This window comes from Haemaphysalis longicornis, unplaced genomic scaffold, assembly GCF_048455015.1.
Source record: "Haemaphysalis longicornis isolate Haplotype H1 unplaced genomic scaffold, Haemaphysalis longicornis Haplotype H1 scaffold_13, whole genome shotgun sequence".
NCBI lineage: Eukaryota > Metazoa > Arthropoda > Arachnida > Ixodida > Ixodidae > Haemaphysalis > Haemaphysalis longicornis.
Genome location: NW_027526233.1, coordinates 33,584,081 through 33,591,148, shown reverse-complemented (window position 1 = coordinate 33,591,148; position 7,068 = coordinate 33,584,081).

Genomic DNA, 7,068 nt, shown 5'->3' with positions numbered 1-7,068 from the left:
CACTCCTTTTCCTTTTTTTCCTTTTTTCTTTCTTTTCTCCTTTTTTTTTTCTTTTTTCGTTTCCATCGCTTCTTCGATTGTGATTATCTTACTCTGCATGTGGTGCGCGCGAGCTCAGGATTTTTTTTCAAAGTGGGCCTTAAATGAACATTACTGACACTTGCACGTAATAGTATAGTAGTAATAATAGTAATAATAATAATAATGAAATTTACCTGTAGAGAGCAAATTTCTTGCACGCCGTTTTCTCCAGAAACGTCACCGCGCTGCCGGCTGCAGCTGTTGTCATCAGTGGCCCAGCTTGTCGAGGCCCCATCAGCACACCTTTCTATTCTTCGTCGCCTATCAGTTCTTTCGTGCACAGGCACATCCTCCTCGAGGTAGCGCTTATACTTCGAAAGCATGGCGGCAAGTACTTGCCCTCCGCCGCTGGGCAACAGGTATTGGAAGGCTACTACAAGTAAAGTTATCAATTAATAACGCTCACTCGCAAATAAAGCCTGCTCGCGACGGAGTAAGTTCGCGCAGTGACAAATTGGAATCAAGTAGGCATTCGATTTAAGTTTGACCGACCTCGACGACGTGCGCCGAGCAGTCACAGAACAGGGAGGATGGAGGAGGGAGGAGGAGAACAGGGAGTCTACCGAAACGATATTTTATCATTTATTGGTAGTGCTAGTTATGTAGCCAATGGACGAACGCACAAAACAACGCCAACGAATTTGAAAGGTAGCTCGCGCTACTAAATACGCGCGGTTTTAGTTTCGTTGTTGATTTGTTTTGAGTCATATCTCTAGTATTTATATAAACAAACTGCCTGTTTGTGAGAAGGATGGGCAAGGGCTCAACAGGCTCAACGCGGGGAGGCGTGCTGGCGTTAAAAATCGGTTCGCGCTTTTGTAATTGGAAAGGTATTCGTGCGTTACGTCATGTGCGGGTAGCCGGGGTCAGGTCGTTTTTGCACCAACCCTCTGTTCTAGGCATTCTAGGCGCTGGCTCGCGTGCTGCGCCCTCGCCACCTATAGAGAGATAGCAGACGACACCTAGCTGCGCGAGAGCGCATATCCATATCCAAACTGGGCATTTGATGATGATCGTTCTCACCAACTCCAGTTCTCGGCGTAATAGGGTCCTACAACGTTACTAAATTGTTTCAAAATAAATAACGTCGTCTAACAAAATCGCCAACGGGAAATTAGTGTGATTTCAAGCGATCGATGGAGGCGCACAAAACGCGTGACTCACGGCTGTGCGTGGATAATCACCGATAATTTGTAGGCCTAGTTTCATGAAAATATAGGAAATGTTAAGGAAGAAACTGCTAGCATAGCATTCTGCAATGGAGAAAACTTTTACTTTAACCCTTCCAGTTAATTCAGTGAATAGTGTGCAAAATCAAGAGAAGTTTGGCGCACAGCTACAGCCCGCAAAACTGTCCTCTAGAATTCCTTTCATCTAGAAAGAAGGTTCTGTCAGACGAGCCGGTAGTCCCGTTGGTAGTTGTGACGGAAATCGTATGATGCTTGCACCCCGCTTGCTTTTTTTTTTTTTTTTTTGCTAAAAAATCACTGACAGCTAAATATGCATGCTGTGTGGTTAGTACGCCAGATTTCATTACTGAGCTTTCTTACTGCAATTTTTGTGGATCAAGGAATGTGTGATGCTAAGGAAAATCAGATTTCATAGGACAAGCAGCTTCTAAGATATCGCACTTAATTGTTACATCACTCCTGTAAATGCTATATCTATCGAGCACTCCTGGTATTTGGTATTCTATGAACTACTTTACTTAAACAATCTGTCTTCCAACATTCAATGTGGGAGCTAAAACAATACGCTACAAGCAGGACGTCGGTTGTACAAATTCAAGGCACACTCTTTTGTGAAATACAAACAGCTGCGGACACAGCGACTGCCTCTTTGTGGAAGTCTGAAGGCACAGAATATTTTGTTTGTCTTGTGTCACGTAAACCCTGAAACGTATGAATATGAACGTAACATATTCCTTGAGCGTTGTACAAATTTAGCGCTGATTTTATTAAAGCGAAAATAAATGTTGGCAAATAAATTTTTAGGTAGAGGGATGCTCAGGTAAAAATTTATTGTTTATGTGGATCAGCTAATAATATTGAAGCCACGCGCGCTCGTGGCAGAGAAAAAATGCCCAAGCGAGGCCGTCAAACATTGCTGCATGCGTTTGGGAACATGGAAGTTGCGAAACAGCTCATGTTAGTTTGATAGATTAATGACGAATTTAGTAAGGTAGGCTGCACGATAGTTTCGTCAACTTGCTCATTTCTGGAGGACAAAAACCTCGAACCGTCAGTGGCCGCCATACGCATTACCTGCGTACGGCTGCGCAGTTTCCACGAGAAACATGCATGTATTTTTACAATATTTTGCTCTAAGGCTGCGTCACGAGTAGTGTTGGTGCGTGCTGAGAAACATTTTATTTGAGCCGATATATAAAAAGAAGAAAAATGTGGGGGACATCTTCTTATTGTGTACATATGCACACGTAATTATTATTTTTTTCTACTGCCCATATGTGCATGCGTGAAGCTCTTGATGCAACTAGTTTCTTTTTTTTTCTAATTGCAAGCAACAGAGCTGTGGCCGAGCCAATTTCTTCTTGTGTATGAGATTACAACAGTTTATCATTTCAAGAAATAAAACTTTTATACGGGGCAAAATACCAACGCGCACTCCCTTCCGACGTATGGCATCCAAACGCACAGCCAACGTTCCCACAGCAGCAAAGGAATTACGCGACGTTGAAAGCCATTGGAGAGTTCTGGCAGTCCGTATACCGGGTTGACGGGGACCCGTCTGGGCCTGCGCGCGTGAAAGGGTGCGGAGGAAGGGCGAGGAGGCGCGGACATGGCGAAGGCAGGCCAGGGGACATTCTTTCCTCCATGCCAGGGGATTAGTTCCGCTGGCCTGCCTTCGACATGTCCGCGCCTCCTCGCCCTTCCTCCGCGCCCTTTCGCGCCCTTTCGCGATGCACCTTCCGCCGGGCAGGCAGCATACGTACGCGGAGCTCGCCGTGATGTCGCGTTGTGTCGCAGCGAGGAACGAAAATGGGGAGCGAGGGTCAGCGACCACTCGCCCCCCGCGTTTTCCCAGGAACAACAAAACCGGCCAAGCAGCTAAGCGAGCACCCGCACGTGCGTCTGCCCGGACATTAGGTAGCCAAGGGATCGAGGACACGATTGAGGCGTTGAGGATGACGGAAAGCCGTCGAACGAAGGATTGGCGCTTCTCGGTTCGTTACAAGCGCTGGCCCGTAAGGCAACCACTTCCGATTAATGTTAACTTGTAGATGTCTCATTTAATTGTAGAATAAAGCAGATTAATGAGGACAAGTTGGGCTCAACACATGTGATAGCCTTTCAAAGCCACGCCAAACATTCTTTTAATGTGCACACATGCCACATGCAATTTTCCCCGTATTTAGCAGCGCCTCCCCGACGTACATCACATTCAGCAGTTTGTAAGGCCACTGCCCCTGGTGACGGTAAAGTTAAAGGCAGGATTCCTTGATTAGTTGCGAGTGGCAAAATCGACGGTTCTTTATGTTGTGAATGAGTTCAATCAGTGCAAAAGCGCTTCGTGTTCACACCTCACCGTTTTCAAGATCAAAACAACCATTTACAAACATGCATGTACAGGAATTAAGACGCATGGTGAAACATATGTGTGTTTTACGTCAGTCAAAAGTCGTTTGGCACGCACAATGAGCGAGCCGCGGTGTTGTATTAAAAATAATGTGTGAGCACCGTGTCGCAAAGCCCGATTTCTAATCAGTTTGTGAATAATTTTTTGTGACTTCCTGTACGTTGAGGAGGGCAGCAGTAAGAAAAGCCGGGATAATCTGTCTCTGGACGATCCACAGCGCCTGTACCGACCCCCTTCCTGTGTCCCCGTCTTCAGTGCTGTTAAAAATGCGGTCAAATGTAAATAATTTCCCAGAGTTCGCCTGCAAGTCATTTTCGAACGATCATCTCACATCATTTTTTAGCTAAAGTCTTTTACCTATTCTTTATTGAATAAAACATGCATATATTATATATTATCAGCAATGCACGTTGAACTCACGCAACCCGGTATTTTTTGTAAATCAGGGCTTAGTAGGATATACTGAAAACATGTAGTATTACTAATAATAAAAATGTCGGGACACGTGGGCTGGCAGTGCAATATCGAGATCTATGTTTGACATGACGGGATAGCAGAGATATATGCCTCGCTCAGTGCACACGAAAAGTTTGGGCAAGGTGGTTCCGGAACGATATTTGTGAATTCCGCATATTGAAAGGCGAAAATGTCACCTTGATTAACCAGGACTGGTCGCGGAACAAATGGTCCCGGAACAAATGGTCCCGGAACAAATGGCCCCGGAACTTATGTTCCCGGAACTAATGGTCCCGGAACAAATGTTCCCAACTTCAAAGTAGGAAGAAATGGTCCCACCACTACTACGCCTTAGCGCCTGCATGAAGGAAGGAGGGGTGTCAATGTATTTATATTTATACTTGTATCTGTGCACAATGTATTTTGCATCTGTTCGTACACAGTATATTTGCTAATGCTGAATTTGCTTGAGCTCAATGCTGTATACAAACTTTTTTTGTCGCACGTGTACGATCTCCCGGGCTTGCTTTGTTCGGATTTTTTTGTTATTCCGAGTGCCAGGCAAACCAGTGGTGAAACTGTCAATCAAAAATCTGCGTGTACTGGGCCGCCCTCGGCCGGTGTTTAACGTGAATACAATAACGGGCTACCGTAATTTTCTTCGTGAATGCAGTTTTGTTATGAAGTGGAGCAACACAACTGTTTAAATTAACATGGCTGACGTGCAATACTCGCAAGAATACAAAATTTTGTTAATGCTTGAGAAATGAGTCTGACTTCATCCAGTGCGTTGAGCCTATTTACAGTGACGGTATTATTTAGGTTATGTAAAGTAACAAAAATGTGAGTGGGACGGTACTGTTGACCGCCAGTCAACATAGAGCTGTACTGGTGCATTGCGCTCGCCGTTTTGTCGCTATTACAAAATGGAACTTTACTCGATGAGGGTTTATTGGGTTGGCTAAGCTGAGTTACTGTGCTCACCACCTGAAATGCTTCGATATCTGCAGTTAGAATCAAGCGAAGCAACACTAATCAAGATTTTGCACCTTGATAAATTTACAGCTTGCAGTTTAGAAACTCGTTTTTCTCAGAAAACCGGCAATACATTGCTGGCGAGCGGCATCTGCTCAAAAGCCAAAGCCGAACGCTTAAAGCGGTCCTCGTGCGGCTCAGTGTCGTCGCCTTCCCCCCTGCCTTTGTCGCCGCGCGCGCCGGCACAATGACGGAGTCGTGGCTAATCCCTTCCCAGACACCGACGCCCGCCCGACTACCGAGAAGAGCTCCTTCAACCGGAGGCGAATTCCTGAAGCGAATGACCATCAACGAACAGCGCCGACGCCGGCTTCGCAAATCGTCAAAAACTAGAGACCGCACCCTTTCGCTTCCCGTCAGCTCGTCACCGAACGACCGCATACCAACAGAGGTACTAGGGCTCAGCACCCCAGTCTTTTGCCACACAAAAGAGGAAGGAGCACAAAGCGTGCACTCCGCGACCCCCAACTTGGCGTCTTTGCGGCTGCATGAAAGGAACTGAGGGTACAGCTAGAAGCGGAGGCGACGCCAATACATGAGCCACCGGCGGCTTTCATTAAATAAATGAGAAGCACGAACTTAACAGTGCTGACCGTCGCGACAGCCTGGCTTGACCAGCGGCTCAGCTGATGCTTGCTATCAGACCAGACGTCCGCATGTCTCGACACTGTGCCTGTCACCCCCCTCGCTTACTAGCGGCGTCTCGCGACACGTGCGGCTTCCTGGAACACGGCCGGACTCACAAACAACCAAAACGTGGAAAACCGAAAAAAGAAAAATATTACAAAAATCAAATACCGAAAGAGAGAGGGAAGTAATAAATAAGAATGTTCGTCTTGAGCGTATAAAAAACGCGACGACTAAAATAAAAAGGCCGGATAAAATAGGCCTAAAAAATTCCGAAAACGGGCCAATCGTGTAATGAATGCCCTGCATTTTCATAAAAATGCGTGGTTGGCAGAAATACCGCGTTTAATCGTTCTAATTGCCCAAACTGAGCTACCCGGTTTAACGAAATCTGAAAAAAAAAGAAAACAAAAATAAAGAAAACTAAGAAATTAGAAACTGCACTCCAGCAAAATAAAACAAATTTAAACAGAACCCACGTGGAGTTTTATAGAATCATTTTGCCCGAACAGGTGCATGGGACCATTTGTGCCGGGGCCATAAGTTCCGGGACCATTTGTTCCTACTTTCGAGTTGGGACCATTTGTTCCGGGACCATAAGTTCCGGGACCATAAGTTCCGGGGCCATTTGTTCCGGGACCATTTGTTCCTACACCCAACCAGGACACGTATATTCCCCAAACATGCACGCACAGTATAGCGATAAAAGTACAATAGCTTCCCTGGAGAAGCACCACCTACGTAAAAGAGGCCGGGTTATTTCTCGGCTCAACTAGCAAGTCGCGTAGTTTTTCTTCTACGTGTGTATTTTCCCGCCTGTAACTTTATGTAAGCAAGAGGTCGCATTGGTCGCATGGTAACGATCGACTTTGCGGCCCGTTAGCATTTAATTTATGAAGCGTTCACTTAAAGATAAAAAATCCTCACAGCAGCGCCAAGGTTGTAAGAATTAGACATACCCGAAGGTACAACCCGTTCCCATACTCTAGAAAGAGAGAAAAAGTGGTTCATGTGAATGCCGTGGAATAAAATAAAAAAAATGTAGTTGTGTTTTTCAATGATAAGAATTTTGTATGTTCGAGCGTAGGCATACATACTGGTTCAACGACGGCATAGTACCACGTCGTTTTGTACTCTTGCGTATATAGTTTTAGGCATTAAGAGTACATTTGCACACGTGTCAAAATTGTGTGTAGTTATTTTCGCGTGGGTGGGTATTTCAAACAAAAGCCTCTCTGATTTTGTCGAGAAGGCCGTGTCAGTTATGTGGAT